The following is a 16659-nucleotide window of genomic DNA, read 5'->3' as shown; positions in this document are numbered from 1 at the left end:
AACTTCATCTGGAGCATTCAGCAACCGGACCAGGGATTTTAGTTGTTATATTAGTTATGCTATTATCAACAAGTTTTTATGCTATGATAATAATTATTATTGTTGTTGTTATTGTTATTATTAATAATATAAAATTGCACCTGTGGGGATTGTTATTAGAGTTGGATGTGTTTGTTTAGTTACTGTCCAGGAACTAAAAAGACCTAGTGTGGAGGCTACAGCCCTTTATATATCAGGGGCTGGACTAAAGCCCATTGGTAGCTGGTTGCCTGTGGTTACCTGTGCCTCTGGGTATCAGGTGATCACATTTCACATGACCATATCACATGACCTTAGGAAGGTCCTATACAGTTTAAACATCCTAATAACCTGTAGACATAGTTTATATTCACTGTACAATTCTTGAAATTAACAAACAGAATTAATGTACAATAGAAATCATAATAATGACCTAGGGGGACCCTGCAGGAGAGCCCTGTGGACCTGAGGGAACTCCACCTAAGGGGACTTTAGGACTGTACAGAACCATGTTCTGTACCGGGACACGACAGGTAAAAGCAAAGAGCTGTCTCAAGACCTATACAACCTAAATGTTATAAAACATAACACTGGCATTGGTTACTGGGGCATTTTTTAGCCTCTGAATGTACCAGTGAGCAATGTTGGGGCCATAATACGGAAGAGAAAAGACCATTTTACCATAAATCTGCCTCGAACAGGTCATCCTCACAAGAGAAGTGAAAAGAATCATCAGAAGAGTTGTCCAAGAGCCAAGGACACTTGGGGAGAACTTCAAAAAGACCTGGAATTAGCAGGTACTGTCGTCTCAATGAAAACAGCAAGTAATGTACTCCCCCCGCCATGGGCGGTATACACGCTCACCAAACAAGACTCCATTGCTGAATAAAACGCATGATAAAAAAGCCAGTGAAATACGGGGAGAAATGTTGTCAGGTAGAGAAAAATTTTACGGTTTGGATACCATAAAACACCCCATGAGGGACATTTATCATTGTGTGCCTTTAGAAAGTGTGTTTTGAAGCCATTTATGTTTGCTTTGGTTTTGCTTACATGTGACATTTTTATCATATTATTGCACGAGGGTTGATAAATTTGGCACATGTAAGTAGAAAACAATAAATCACTTCAGATAACCACCTTGCATAATTCCTTCTGTATGACTTTTCTGCAATTTTTTTTATCCTGTTGCACAATATATCTCCAAATTTTAAAAAACATGCTGCCCTTGGAGAAATGGGTCAAAGTCCCAAATTACATGCAACTAATTCTCTATACCGTAGGTGCCTTAAAGCTGTCATTACCAACAACATTTTTTGTTCAAAGTATTAAATAAATATCAATAAGCATGTTCAATACTTTACCCCGTTATTACACATAATTTAATTTCTAAGCTTATTTGCTTTTATGTATGTATGGATTACTTTTGTTATTACCAACATCTGGTGGAAATATATTTAGTGAGAAAATAGTAATGTGTTCAATACTTATTTCCCCCGCTGTATATGTTAATTGTACTGTATTTTTATGTTATTGTTCATTATTATTGTAATGTGTACACAGTGACTGCAACAGCAGAATAGTGAGTGTAGCTCTGGAGTATAACATACCTCCCAACCGTCCCGGATCCGGCGGGACATTCCTGCTTTTGCGGGGATGTCCTGCAATCCCGGAATGGCCCCCCCATGTCGCGCATTTAACTGTAACTGCCTCTTATGAGGCATCTACAGTTAAATGTTGAGCTTGTTGGGAAGTTTCACAGGGTGAAGAGCCATTGGCACCTCACCCTGTCAATCACTCTTGTGCTCGTTGGCTACAAAAATTTAGCCAGGAAACACAAAAGGTCATGCTGAGCTCTTCCTCTGCGCTCCTGCAGCTCCAAGTGATGTCATCAGATGCCAGAGCGCAGAGGAAGAGAAAGAAAGAGGAGAGAAGAGGGAGGAAGACAGAAAAGGAGAGCCACAGGAGGTTAGTATACCTGTATGCGGGCTGGTGGTGGGCGGGGTTGGGGGGGTGGTGTGTTGTTGTCCATGATTGGTGTACTACTGCTACCTGCTATGGGGGAAACTGCTGGCTTAATATGGCCCATATTAGGGCAGCAGTGTCCCCCACAGTAGGCAGCAGTGTCCCTCACAGTAGGCAGCAGTGTCCTCTACAGTGGGGGACACTGCTCTCTACTGTGGGGGACTTTTCTGACCTAATGTGGGGGACACTGTTGCCTACTGTAGGGGACTTTGCTGGCTTAATGTGGGGGACACTTCTGCCTACTGAGGGGGACACTTGGACCCTCTGCGATCTCCCGTATGGGGCCCCTGCTTGGCCCTGGCTCGTCTCTGTTAAAGCACATTTCGTACCCAGCAAGTCAGTTGATCGAAATACGCCCCCTCCATTCATCTCTTTGGGAGAAGCAGAGACACACAAACGCTGTATCATCACCTCTTCCATAGAGATGAATGGAAGGGGTGTGTTTGGACTAGCTGACGTGCTGTGTGTGAAAAAGCCGGGGCCCCGTACGGGAGATCACTGGGGGGGGGGGGGGGGGGGGGGTCCCAACGGTCCGGATAGGGGATACGTTTCTTTCTGCTGGACATCTTCTTTAAGAAGGTTTGTCCCTCAAAAGGCAGGGTAAGAAGGGTAAGGGGGTTAGAGAAATAGCGGGCACATCTACCTTGCTCCTCCCATTGTTTTCACCCCCTCTCCCTGCTGTTTCCCTCTGTGTTAGTATTGGCCATCTGTTGGGAACAGACCTCTACTCCATAGTGAATATTGTTTTGGGCACAGTGGTTGGCACAGTTTTTTTTATTTTTTTTATTTATATAATATATCTTTATTTTAGACCTTTAATAAAATCACTTTCTCTAAAATACAGACTTGTGATTGAAGGTTGTGATTCAGTTATATGTTTTTTTAGTTTAACCTCATGACATATATCCTTATGGAACTGGACATCCCCCAAAAATACATTGGTCTAAGTGGTGATTTATGTGATTTCTGATAAAGAATTTAGTAAACAATTATGTGATTTTATTGTGCAGGTTTGTAATTCCTTTACAGGGGAAGAAGGACCTTTCCTAACTGACCCTCAGCTCATGCACATTGCCAGCCAGGTGGTGGATGGTCTGGCATACTTAGAAGTAAAAAATGTGGCACATTGTTCTCTGGCTTGTCGCTATGTCATTATTGGGATCAATCTGATATGCACGATTTCTCATTTTGGATATTGCATAATGATTCAGGTTAGATTAAACTGACCATGCTTACCTTTTGTAAATCCATATGTAAGTATTCTTGTTCTCAGTTTCCGCATGATACTGTCCTTAAACTATCTAATCGTAGATGGCGTACACTTAAAAACTAGACAGCCTACAAGCGTGATCCAATGTCATAGGCTGTTTGAAAAGCTTTAGACTGTCTAGGGAAAGTTTTTACATCTATAAATTGGCTTAGTTTTAAGCCATAATTTGACACATTTTTGGTGTATCTAACCCTGCCCCCTTTCACCAAAACCAAGCCCACTTTCCAGTAAGCCCCACCCCTTTATTAAGTAAGGTGAAGAGTGTCTCAAAAGTGTTTAAAACACATTGTAAATGTGGCCTGAGTCATGTAAGACAAATTGCAATGGATTTTTGGTGCAGGCAGTATGAAATTTCCATTTGTTCATTTCTCCTGAGGCCTCAACTTTCCAGATATTAATGTCCTTAGCCCTTAAAGGAGTACTCTGGTGCAGAATATTCCTGCTCCGTCCTGCCCGGGCTGCAAAAAAAATGAACCATCTCTCACCTTCCTGGGTTCCCGCGGAGCGCCACTACAGTTGATCGGTCCTCCGGTCCATCCTCTTCATACTTCCGGGTGTAACGAAGCGTCACATGGTGCCCAGCTTATTGCCGGCAGCCGCGATGTTCTGCCTCGGCCCATAATAGGCTGAGCGCTATGTGATGCTTCATTACACCCGGAAGTATGAAGAGGATGGACCGGAGGACCGATCAGCTGTAGTGGCGCTCCGCGGGAACCCAGGAAGGTGAGAGATGGTTTATTTTCATTTTTTTGCAGCCCAGGCAGGACGGAGCAGGAATACTCTGCACCAGAGTACTCCTTTAAGTTTTCATGTGTCCCTTTGTTTAGAGGCACTGTCAAAAGTTTTCATGTAATGCTGTCCTGACTCCTGATTCTCAAGCTTTTCATGTGCTGTTGTCCAGATATCTCAAGTTTTCATGAGTCATTGCCCACAGATCTGGCTATATAAATCTATATACAGTGAGTTTGACCTAGAAGTGGCTTCATGCAGAAATATTTATGGTAACTTAAAGAGTAACTGTTACCAAATTAAACTTTTAATATATTTTTCCTTATATAATTATAAGACACTTTGCTATTTATGTTACGTTATGCGCTCCGGCCGCACACGCTGGCTGTGAGCTCATGATCCGGTTACCTGCTGCTGCCGGCGGGGCTGGGACTCGCATCGTGGGACACGCCCGCATGCGAGCCCCAGTCCTTCACTCACCTGGTGCTTCTCCTGCCCCTGCCTCTGCCTCTCTGCTCTGGCGCTCGTGTTCCCATCCCCTAGGGCGCGTGCATGCCGGAGCTTTAAGTTTTAAAGGGCCAGTGCACTCATTAGTGTAATTCACCTGTGGCTCATTGATAAATTCCTCCACCCTCCTGACTTCCCTGCCGGATCTTTGTTGCCTTGAGCGTGAGAGAAAGCATTCCTGTTATTGCCTTGCTGTGTATCTGATCCCTTGCTCCATGACCTGACCTTGCTCCTTGCTGCCTGCCTACTGACCATTTGCTACATTCCTGACTACTCTACTGTGCCTCCTGCCCTGAACTTCTGCATTCCTGACTACGAGCTGTCTTATCCCTCCTGTGCCTTGCATCTCCTCAGCCGCCTGTGAGGTCAAGCCGTGCCAGGGGTAGCAATCTGGTATGGTTCAGCGGATCCACATCCACCAGGGTTCCTGTCTCCTGAAATGTGTGTGTTACAATTTACTTGCTGTTAAAATTCTTAACCTTTATATGTTTTTAATGTGATTGAAAAAATTGCCACTAGGTAACTCTGTTCTGTTCCCTTCGGCAAGTCAAAGAGTTAGTGTGGTTTCCTCCCGGCCTGGCAAGAGACCAAACTCAGGAAGTGCAAGTCGAGCATGGTGAGGCACAGCTCTCGCAGGCTTCAGTGATGTCGCGCCTGCAGGGGAATGTCCACTTTCTCCTGCCGGGAGCTCACACAATGGCCCTCATTTACTATTCTAAACGTGCGCCAGTCTGCGACACGATGCAACATTTTTTCCCGACGGACCCGATGTGGATTTTCCCAAACCCGAAAAAGGGGCGTAACCCCTGTTGAATTGTTGTGGATTTTTTCCCGACAACTCAGAGGAGTTGGAAACCAAAACCTACAAAACCCACGTGCGACAAACAGGATGCGACATAATAATTAATACCAGGGGAAAAAAGCAATCGGGTAAGAAAGCAAGATAGACTTAAAACCCGATTTTCTAAGTAAATGAGGGCCAATGTGAACAAGGGGAAAGGTATGACAAAAAAAAAAAAATAAGGGTAGGAGGGGTGTTAGGGAATATAATCCTAGTTAGTTTAGAAAATATAGTTTGATGACAAGTACTCTTTAACTGTAGAGAGGATTGGAAGCTTTGTAACAAAAAGTGAATGTACAAAGAAATGATTTCTGAGCTTGTTGAAATTATGCAGATCTTTTATCATCCTACAAAATTTTTCTTGTTTCGGTTATCCAAATCATCAATGACAGTAGAAGCTTGCCATGCATGAAGCCAACAAGTGGTAGAACGGATATCTTCAACTTGTGAGGTAATAGAGGAGCGGAACTGTTCCAGATTGCGGACTTGCCGTTTAAATTGTGTTACATCCAAGCAAACAGTCCCCAGGTCTGCCTTCCAGGCCAATTTAAGATTCGTAGCTCAGCAAGTCCAGCAAGTCCATCTTTGTGGGAAGTAAGGCCAAGAGAGTTTGGAGTTCTGGATGATATTTTAGTGTATGCGCCAGCATCTCAGGTGACGGTAGTGGCGGATCTGATGCATTCAACTGGATACGTGCATCAGGTGGCATCGCAGATGTAGGTGTACGAGTAAGCAAGTGCGAGAGCCTGAAGATTTCTGTCTGGAATCATCAGAAGATGAGTAGTCAGACCCCTGTCTCCCAGTTGGAACATGTTTCAGCTGTGTCTTGAAGAGTTTTTTCTTTGCCGGGGGGCTGGCATCCCAATATTCCGGTGGGTTAGCACTGTCAGTAGATTCCCCACTAGATGCCGAGGCACCAGAGTCCATATGAACTACAGTGACAGGAGCTGCTCCATATGGAGAATAAATGGAAGGAGACATGAATGAGTTAACTGAGATACTGGAACAGGAGGCAAGGTTGTTTGTTGGTGTGGAGCACCATGTGGGACATGAGAGGCTTTTGACACTTGATGCCAGGTGAATTCAGATGTGCCCCTATTAGGAGGGGGAAGGGGCTGCTGCTTAGCAGAGATGTGGACTGCCCTCTCATCAACAGCAAGGTGGCAGTCACAGGCAGCCTGGGGCCTATGCATGGAGCTGTTGTTAGCAGGAACTTCCCGCAGCTCCAAGACAGTGAGCTGTGGTAGTGAAGATGGAGGTTGAGGAGATGCAGCTGTGATAGCCTGGGGGATGTAGGGTATGGGGAGCGTAGCTGTGAGGTAACAAAAGGGTGCTTGTTAACCCTTGCTATTCGTGACGCCAGGGTGAGGGCTTCTCAGTAATGCTTGTCCTACCGCCACCCTTCCCAAGAGCGATAGGGAGGTATATAATAATAGATTGTCCACAACCAGAGAGTTTTCTGAAACAGGATTAACTTTTACCAAAGAATTTGTGCAAGCTTCAATAACAGAACAGTCTCTAAGCATAACAACTGCTATCCTTGGAGATTGACAAAGGTTGGGACTTTAGCATTTAGAGTCTTTTAGTATTTTGCGCTGTTCCACTGGATTTAGGGGTTTAGTTGCGGTCCAGTAGCCACGCTAGCATTAGCGGGGATTTAGATTAGAACTCACGGTTTTGGTTCAGCTGACGCCGGCAGGCATTCAGGCCTAGCGTGTCATTGAAAGTTGCGCAGAACTGTCCTGTCAGTCCAGCATCCACGAGAGCAGCAACCCAAGAGAGCAATAATTGGACGCAGCTCCCTTATATGGGCAGGGGCTGGACTAGTGCTAATTGGTCTATACTGATGTCAATCACCATTACAAAGGCTTGTGGGTAACACGTGACCCAAGGACCTCCAAAGGTCTCCAACATACCATAGAGGTTATTAACATGGTCACATGACCGGAGGTCCTGCGACGCTAAACAAGGTAAGCACTATACATTATTATAAAATATATAATGTATTAACATTAGAGAATTAGACTTGAGGAGAGGCGACTAGGGGCTGTCCCACCTGAGGAACCCTACCTGAATGTAGTTACTCTGACTTTGGGGACCTCTACACTAGGTACGGTATGTAATACGGTACCGGAACACCACACAGCCACCGCAGAGCAGTTGAGCTAGCGTTCCACCTTGAGGAGGAGCAGCCATGGAGGTAAGAGTGGAGAGCCGCTGATCTGGCTGTGGGGCCGGGGCTGGTTGCGTACCTGAGTCTGGGGATGTGCTGAATTTCTCCACAGGAGCAGCGGGACTGGCCTCCCGGCAGTTCTGCATGTCACAGTATGGAGCGGGCACCTCCCACATTTCTGAGTGCTGCGCTTGCGCAGTGTTGCACACCGCCAACGTCTCTGAGGAGGATGACGGGGATGGGGCCCGCTGCATCTGAGCCCCATGTTTCTCTTCTCTGGGGTGGAAGAATGCGGTAATGGTATGGGTGGATTCCTGGACGTCGAGGCAGCTTTAGACTTCTTTTTATGTTTATGCCTGCCTCCCATAGTCTTCCTACTGCCCTGAAAAAGATGGCCCGGCCAGAGTTCTCAAGGTCTGCTGCCGTCCGCCAGTGTGCCAAGCCACGCCCCCAGAACCCACTTTATTGCTAGACACTCTCTTTCTCTACATCTGAATATTTTTTTTCACATGAGTGGAGTTTTCTACCAAATGCTCTTTTCTTTTTTCTTCAGTTTTGTATTGCCTCAACTTTGTTGACTTTAGGCTCAATTATCCCTCTCCCCACAATGTAACCTAAGCATTTAGCAAGCTTCTGGGTTGGCAGTAAACCCAGCTTCTCTAAGGGAGTCTAGAACCAACTGAACTTTACTTAAATGGCTTCTCCAATCTGAAAGATGACAATGTCGGCTGCTGCATATTACTTGAGGGGAATGAGAATCTGATCCGTTACCCTTTGAAATGTGGCAATCTGACATACTGAAGATACCAAGATGGAATAGAAGCCTCTCTTGCTAAAGGTATTTGCCAAAACCCTTTTGTGTCATACAGAGTAGTTATGTATCTCACTGGACTTAACCTTTCAATTAACTCAACCTCTCTGACATATGGTAGGCATTTATTTTTCATTATGTTTCTGAAAGTCATTGAAGAAGCGCCAGCCTCCATTTGGTATTGGGACTAATACAATTGGGCTTGACCATTGAGAGAACATGTCCTTATTCTGTTGCAAAAACTCCCTAATCTTGGAAACAAGATAAGGTATCAGCAACTTTCACCTTATTGTACTTTAGTTGAGGAAGTGGAGTAGCACAAACTAATGCTGTCGGTGACTCCCTTTCTTTCCAAGGTTTAATCAAGTTTACATGATATAACTGCACTGATTTCCTTATTCTTGGCTAAAGAACTTTTTAGTTTATCTCCCCAACCTTAGCCAAGATCTCAAAAGGTCCCGGTCAAAAACTTGCTTTCAATAGTTGCCACCAGGATTAGAACCCGGTCACCTAGCTTGAACTCCCTAATTCTAGCTGAACAATTGTCCACAATTCTTTTTTTGCATTTGTGTAACTTGATCAGTTACATTTTATATGGGGTAGCCTCCAAATCCCAAGTCTCCTTAGCCACATCAAGCTAGCCACAAGGGTGTCTATCGTGCAACAATTCAAATGGTGAGAACCCTGTGGATAGCCTAGGAAACTTCCCCGATAGAGAAGAGCAAATACAGTAACAGACAGTCCAAATTTTTACCATCTTTGTCAACAACTTTTTTTTAAAGGGATACTCCACTGGAAAACGTTTTCTTTTAAATCAACTGGTGCCAGAAAGTTAAACAGATATGCAAATTACTTCAACTAAAAAATCCCAATCCTTCCAGTACTTATCAGCTGCTGTATAATACACAGGAAGTTTTTTTCTTTTTGAATTTCCTTTCTGCCTGACCACAAGTGCTCTCTGCTTACACCTCGGTCCATGTAAAGATTTGTCCAGAGAAGGAGCAAATTCCCATAGCAAACCTCTTTTGCTCTGGACAGTTCCTGATGTGGACAGAGGCGTCGTCAGAGAGAACTGTGGTCACACAGAAAGGAAATTCAAAAATAAAAGAACTTTCTGTGTATTATACAGCAGCTGATAAGCACTGGTAGGGTTGGGATTTTTTAATTGAAGTGATTGTCACATCTGTTTAACTTTCTGGCACCAGTTGATTTAAGAGAAAATGTTTTCCAGTGGAGTACCCCTTTAACATGGATTTGAAGGCGTTATTAAACCTTTATATAATCAAGAATTAATAAAATGTATTCATGTCCCACTATATCTGTGGCAATCCTGTCAAACAGCACCTCCATGACAGAAAGGGGCACCCTAAGGGCTCCCGAACTGAGACATGGGAGCATTTACATGTCAGTTAGGACAAGATTTACCATAGTTTTTTTTAAAAAGCAACCTGGCAAATAGGACCTCCGAAAGATACACTCCCTGGTCTTATCTGTAGCTAGATGCCCCATCAACACATGAGAATGAGCCATATCTAACACCATTTTCCTAAAGGCACATAGTCTACAACAATATATGCAAAAACAAAATACATATAACACATTAAACCAAACCTTCCCTGCCAACACCCCCCCTGCCAATTGCCAACAACCCCCCCCTGCCAATTGCCAACACCCCCCTCCCCCCTGCAATCATCCCCACCCCGGCCACTCTCCTCCCGTGTGTGTAACGTCTGCCTCACTGCCGCCTATCTTTGCCTCGCCGCTCGCAGCAGCCCCCATTCCAGATCTCCCACCCACCGGCTAGCCATTACAGGAGTACAACTCCCAGCATGCCCTGTCTGTGAGGACATGCTGGGAGTTGTAGTTGCAACAGCTGGTAGTTGCAGGCTGGTGGCCGGGGAGTGGGGCTGTCCAGCTGCAAGGAATATGAAACTACACGTTAACTTCATATTTCCCGGCCTGAGCTGTAATTGGCTGGTCGGTCTCGGCCAATTACAGCTCAGGCCGGGAACTATGAAGTTACAGTGTAGTTTCATATTCCTTGCAGCCGGCCAGCTCCGTTGCCCGGCCACCCGCCCACAACTACCAGCTGTTCCATCTACAACTCCCAGCATGTCCTCACTGACAGGGCATGCTGGAAATTGTACTCCTGTAATGGCTAGTAATATTGGCGTTATTTAGGCTGGGGAGGACCAGTAACAATGGTCCTTGCCCACCCTGGTAACATCAGGGTGTTGCTGTTTAGTTAGTATCTGGCTGAGAATTAAAATAGGGGGAACCCCACATGTTTTTTTTTTTTTATTATACCCTGACGTTACCAGGGTGGGCAAGGACAATTGTTATTGGCCCTTCCCAGCCTAAATAACGCCAGCCTGTTACTGTCTAGGCCCAGGAGTGCCATTTTATTACACTCCGGGCATGTTGATACCAGCTCTTCCATGCACGCCTGTAGTGGTGGGTACCGAGGTAATAATTGGGGGTTAGTGCTAGCTGTTTTTGCTTTCACTACTAAGCCTGTAAAGTAAATTTAAACAAAAAAAAAACAACACTTTTAAAAAACTTTTAGTCCAAAAAACATTCCCCCACAAACCCTTGTTAACCATTTTATTAATATTAAACAAAAAATAAAAACCGCTGGGCATCGAAGTGGTACACCAAATCCGAAGAAGTCCTCTGCATAAACGGATCTGAAATAATAAGAAAAAAAATTGAAATTTGGTTAGTACATTTATAGTGCCTATAGCCTATAATCCAGCTTTTTCTAACAGGGGGCCTCCAGCTGTTGCTAAGCTACAACCCCATCATTTCCAGACAGCCTTTGGCTATCTGGGAAAGATATAAGTTGTAATTTAGCAACAGCTGGAGTCTCGCTGTTTCCAAACTACAACTCTCGTGATGAAAAAATTAGCCTTCACACATCCCCGTATATGGAAAAATAAAAAAGTTAGAGCGGTCAGAAGAGGACAATTTTAAACATGCTAATCAAACCTATATAAGGCCCCTTTCAAACTGCTACAAACGTCCGTCAGACACTTTTTTATGTGCCTTAACACACGTTATTTTTGACCGGGCTCAACAAGAAACAATGGGTCCCGACAGATGCCATTCACTATTATGGGGGTTGCATGATTTATTTTTCCTCCTGCTATTCTCTTAGGGTTCCCCGATGGACATCACACTGCAGTGTGAAAGAAGCCTTGTTGGATATCATTTCAATTTTATGGCCCTACAGAATACATAGAATGTGTCATTTTTACAGAAAAGTGCACTGGGTAGAAACAGGAGGCCCTAAAAGTTACAAAATTGCGTCCCCCCCCCCCCCCCCCCAATTTTGTCCCACAAATATATATTTTTTTGTTTCGTTGTAGATCTTGTGGTGAAATTGTTAATGCCATTTCAAAGTAAAATTGGTGGTGCAAAAACAAGGCTTTATATGTAAGGTGGAAAATTGAAAGTGTTACAATTTTTAGAAGGGGAGGAGAAAAAAAAACGAAAGTGCAAAAATAAGAAAAACCCTGTGTCCAAAAGGGGTTAAAAAAATATTTATATTTTGCACATTTTTTTCACAACTGCGATTTTAGAGCAGAAAAGTCACAAAGGAGAGAAGGTGGTGTTACAAAGTGTTGTTATGAAGTAATTTAATGGATTTTGCTTATATGTGCTAAATAAATGGTATTCAAAATTGTCCCTCACTTACAGTTTGGTATTCAAAAATTGTCACTTACAGTTTTCCATGGAAGCAGCTCCAAGTCAAGTCCCAAAATTTTAAAGGGGTACTCCGGCCCTGAGATATCTTATCCCCTATCCTTTGGATAGGGGATAAGATGTCTCTCCGCGGGGATCCCACCGCTGGGGACCCCCGCAATCTTGTATTCGCCATCCACCTGTTTGAGCTGCACGCCGCGGAGCCAGCTCACAAACAGCCAGGTGGCGACTATGGGGCCGGAGTATTGTGACGTCACTACTCTGCCCCCGTGTGACATCATCCCCCGCTATGCAAGTCTATGGGAGGGGGCGTGACGGCCCACGGGGGCGGAGTCGGGACGTCACGATACTCCGGCCCTGTGGTCACCACCCGGCTGTTTGTGAGCTGGCACCGTGGCGTGCAGACTATCTCTCTCCCTTGTGGTACGTGTAAAACTCAGAGACTTTTCGGTAACCTGGACCTACTATGTGTTAGCTCTGTGATTGGCTTGTTCTCCACTGTCCTTTGAGATGAGACTTGTGACTGAGGAATTGAGACCTGACTTATCACTGAGACTTTGTACTAGACTGGTAATCTGTACTAGGTTATTTGTCCAATGGGAAACAAAAGAATGACAGAAGCACACTATATAGCACACAGATATATGTGTAATATAACACTTTTTTCATTGCAATACTGCTATAGAGAAGAATAGAGGTTCTTAGCTTACCATTTGGCCAAATAGTGTGTACCATCCCACCACGATAATTGACCTCAGTTGGGATCAGCACTAAGCCTACAATTTCTGGGTATGTAAGATCCAGCTATTCCCGACTTAAAAACACCTGGTGGAATGGGTGGAGTGCACGAACCAAGATGGAGGCAGCCACTCCCTTCACATATGTAATATAAAAAGAAAAAATTGGTCGGCACATCCTACAAACAATTATATATATCAAGTATACAAGTGCGAGCTGCTGCAGCTGAACTAAATGTACAAACAAAAGAATTACAGCAACATAATGCTAGTGCTAAGATATATGTGTAATATGACACTTTTTTCATTGCAATACTGCTAAAGAGAAAAATAGAGGTTCTTAGCTTACCATTTGGCCAAATAGTGTGTACCATCCCACCACGATAAGGTGACCTCATTTGGGACATATTTTCTTTTTATGTCACATATGTGGAGGGAGTGGCTGCCTCCATCTTGGTTCATGCACTCCACCCATTCCACCAGGTGTTTTTAAGTAGTAAATAGCTGGATCTTACATGCCCAGAAATTGTAGGCTTAGTACTAGCCCAAGAGAGGCATATCTATAGTGTAGGGTCCATCCCAAATGAGGTCACTTTATCGTATCCCCAGTTGTGAATCTTGACCAGGCCAGGTCATGGAGGGATAGTTGCACCTTGTCTTTTCATTGTGATAGGGCATGTTAGGTTTGCAGTTGTGTCTAATGCTACCACTTGTGGAACCCCTGTAGTGGGACATGCTAGACAGGTAGAACCTGTGTTGCCTTTTGCTGAAATATTGAAGATGGAGGAAATCTCCCTCTAAAGGCCTGAACATGTGCTTTAGGACCAAAGACTATAAACTTAATGGGTAGACATGTGACATATTACCAGAACTTTTGAGTAGAGAATGTTAACCCCTTACACTTTTCAGGCTCACTGCATGCAGACAACATAGAATGTGTGCAAATAAATCACACTAAAAACGAAACACTTCAATTTGTGGTTAAACAGTTGTCATCGGGTACTATGGGGGGGGGGGGGGGTATTTATCAAAGGATTTATGTGTTTTTTTAACGTAACTTTGGTGCAATACTTTGGCGCAGTGTCTTTTTGCGCCAAAGTTTGGTGCATCTTCTCCACTGTCATTTTTACAACTTTCTCAAAATCACACTGTCCTGTGTGTGATTTCAACTTTAGTCAGTAATTCATCATTTGCGCCAATTTTGGCGCAAATCACATTTTTTGGGCGCAAATCCCCACCAAGAAATTTTGCACATGGAAAACACATTTAGCCATGTCAGAAAATGTAAAGGCGTCAATGTACATTAAAAAATTTTTTTTTGTGAAAGCAGCAACGCCTCCAGGGCTGCGCAATACTATCCTGCGACATAGTTGTCTCTGAGGAACCTTCACCCTCCGTTGAGCCAGCATTGGACATGGCCACACAGGTTCAGGAAAGGTAAGCACTAAAGCAGTGGTCTCCAACCTGCGGACCTCCAGATGTTGCAAAACTACAACTCCCAGCATGCCCGGACATCCAACGGCTGTCCGGGAATGCTGGGAATTGTAGTTTTGCAACATCTGGAGGTCCGCAGGTTGAAGACCACTGCACTAAAGTAACAAAAAAAAAAAAATACCCAAGTTGAAAATAAAATCCATTTCACATGGTGACTATAAACCCCACAAAAGAAAATAACTCACGTCGCTTGCTGATATACTGCAGGAGGGACTCCGAAATGGCTGCTCTACAGGGTAAAATACGCGTCCTCTGTGGTGGTAAGTTCTGTGTAAATGGCGCTGTGAATAGCTGATTTCAACATTTACACTAAAATTACTAACAACTTGCACCAAATGATAAATTTGGTGCAAGTCCACAAAAACCAAAGTGAAAAAAAATAAAAAAAGGGTAAAAAGAAACTGTCAATAGGCAAAATTGATAAATACCCCCCTATCTCTTTACCCATAGCTATACATGTTGCCTCAACTTTGACATAAACGTTGCCTTAAACATAGCTTAAAGTGTCATACAGGGATTTTAGGACTCTTAGGGGGACATTTACTAATCTAGTCTATTCTGGGTATGCTTATAGACCAGCGTATGTGGTAGTCTCCTGTCTATTGTGCTCCTAATTTATCAAAGGTCTCACAGCCCTTGATAAATTCTGTGCTCAGACTTCAGGGTCTACAGCTTAAACTGCATTTAGACCTGCTCCAACATGGTCTGACATTTCAGCGTATTTTGGGCAGATGCGACTTGTCGCACAAAAATGGCACTTGATAAATTCAGCACCAATGCATTTTCCAATGCATTTCCGTCTAAAATAGACTTGCATGCATCATGTTCCAAAAATCTTCTACAGCAAAAGTCTCAGAAAAGTCGCACATATTTAGACTGCGACTGTTACGCCGAGCGCTCCGGGTCCCCGCTCCTCCCCGGAGCGCTCACAGCGTTCTCCTATTCGCAGCGCCCCGGTCAGACCTGCCGACCGGGTGCGCTGCGATAATGTTCCCAGCCGGGATGCGATTCGCGATGCGGGACGCGCCCGCTCGCGATGCGCATCTTGACTCGCTTACCAGACCCGTTCCCCGTCTGTGCTTTCCCGGCGTGCGCGGCCCCGCTCCTTAGGGCATGCGCGTGCCGGGTCTTTGCGATTTAAAGGGCCGGTGCGCCACTGATTGGCGCATGAGGTTTTAATCAGTACCTTCACCTGTGCACTTCCCTACTTATACCTCACTTCCCCTGCACTCCCTTGCCGGATCTTGTTGCCATTGTGCCAGTGAAAGCGTTTCCTTGTGTGTTCCTAGCCTGTGTTCCAGACCTCCTGCCGTTGCCCCTGACTACGATCCTTGCTGCCTGCCCTGACCTTCTGCTACGTCCGACCTTGCTCTTGTCTACTCCCTTGTACCGCGCTTATCTCAGCAGTCAGAGAGGTTGAGCCGTTGCCGGTGGATACGACCTGGTTGCTACCGCCGCTGCAAAACCATCCCGCTTTGCGGCGGGCTCTGGTGAATACCAGTAGCAACTTAGAACCGGTCCACCGACACGGTCCCCGCCAATCTCTCTCTGGCACAGAGGATCCACCTCCAGCCAGCCGAATCGTGACAGTAGATCCGGCCATGGATCCCGCTGAGGTCCCACTGCCAGTTGTCGCTGACCTCACCACGGTGGTCGCCCAGCAGTCGCAACAGATAGCGCAACAAGGCCACCAGCTGTCTCAATTGACCGTGATGCTACAGCAGCTACTACCACAGCTTCAACAATCATCTCCTCCGCCAGCTCCTGCACCTCCTCCGCAGCGAGTAGCCGCATCCAGCCTCCGTTTATCTTTGCCGGACAAATTTGATGGGGACTCTAAATTTTGCCGTGGTTTTCTTTCACAATGTTCCCTGCATTTGGAGATGATGTCGGACCAGTTTCCAACTGAAAGGTCTAAGGTGGCTTTCGTAGTCAGCCTTCTGTCTGGGAAAGCCCTGTCATGGGCCACACCGCTCTGGGACCGCAATGATCCTGTCACTGCCTCTGTACACTCTTTCTTCACGGAGATTCGAAGTGTCTTCGAGGAACCTGCCCGAGCCTCTTCTGCCGAGACTGCCCTGCTGAACCTGGTCCAGGGTAATTCTTCTGTTGGCGAGTACGCCATCCAATTCCGTACTCTCGACTCCGAATTGTCCTGGAATAACGAGGCCCTCTGCGTGACCTTTAAAAAAGGCCTATCCAGTAACATCAAAGATGTGCTGGCCGCACGAGAAATCCCTGCTAACCTGCATGAACTTATTCATCTTGCCACCCGCATTGACATGCGTTTTTCCGAAAGGCGTCAGGAGCTCCGCCAGGATATGGACTTTGTTCGCACGAGGCGGTTTC

General features: G+C 45.2%; 1 protein-coding gene across 2 annotated transcripts in view; it reads left to right on the top strand.

The window, feature by feature from the left end:
• Window positions 1-336: 336 nt before the first annotated feature.
• PTK6 (protein tyrosine kinase 6) overlaps window positions 337-16659 on the top strand; it is a 69763-nt gene continuing 53440 nt past the window's right edge. The window contains exons 1-2 of one of the 2 annotated variants that reach the window (XM_056548262.1): window positions 337-551; window positions 720-815. The gene's annotated coding sequence lies outside the window, so the exon portion shown is untranslated. The remainder of the gene's footprint in view (window positions 552-719; window positions 816-16659) is intronic. The other variant, XM_056548264.1, reaches the window with a different exon arrangement.

This window comes from Hyla sarda, chromosome 12, assembly GCF_029499605.1.
Source record: "Hyla sarda isolate aHylSar1 chromosome 12, aHylSar1.hap1, whole genome shotgun sequence".
NCBI classification, from domain to species: Eukaryota; Metazoa; Chordata; class Amphibia; order Anura; family Hylidae; genus Hyla; species Hyla sarda.
This window is presented reverse-complemented; position numbering and strand designations above follow the sequence as displayed.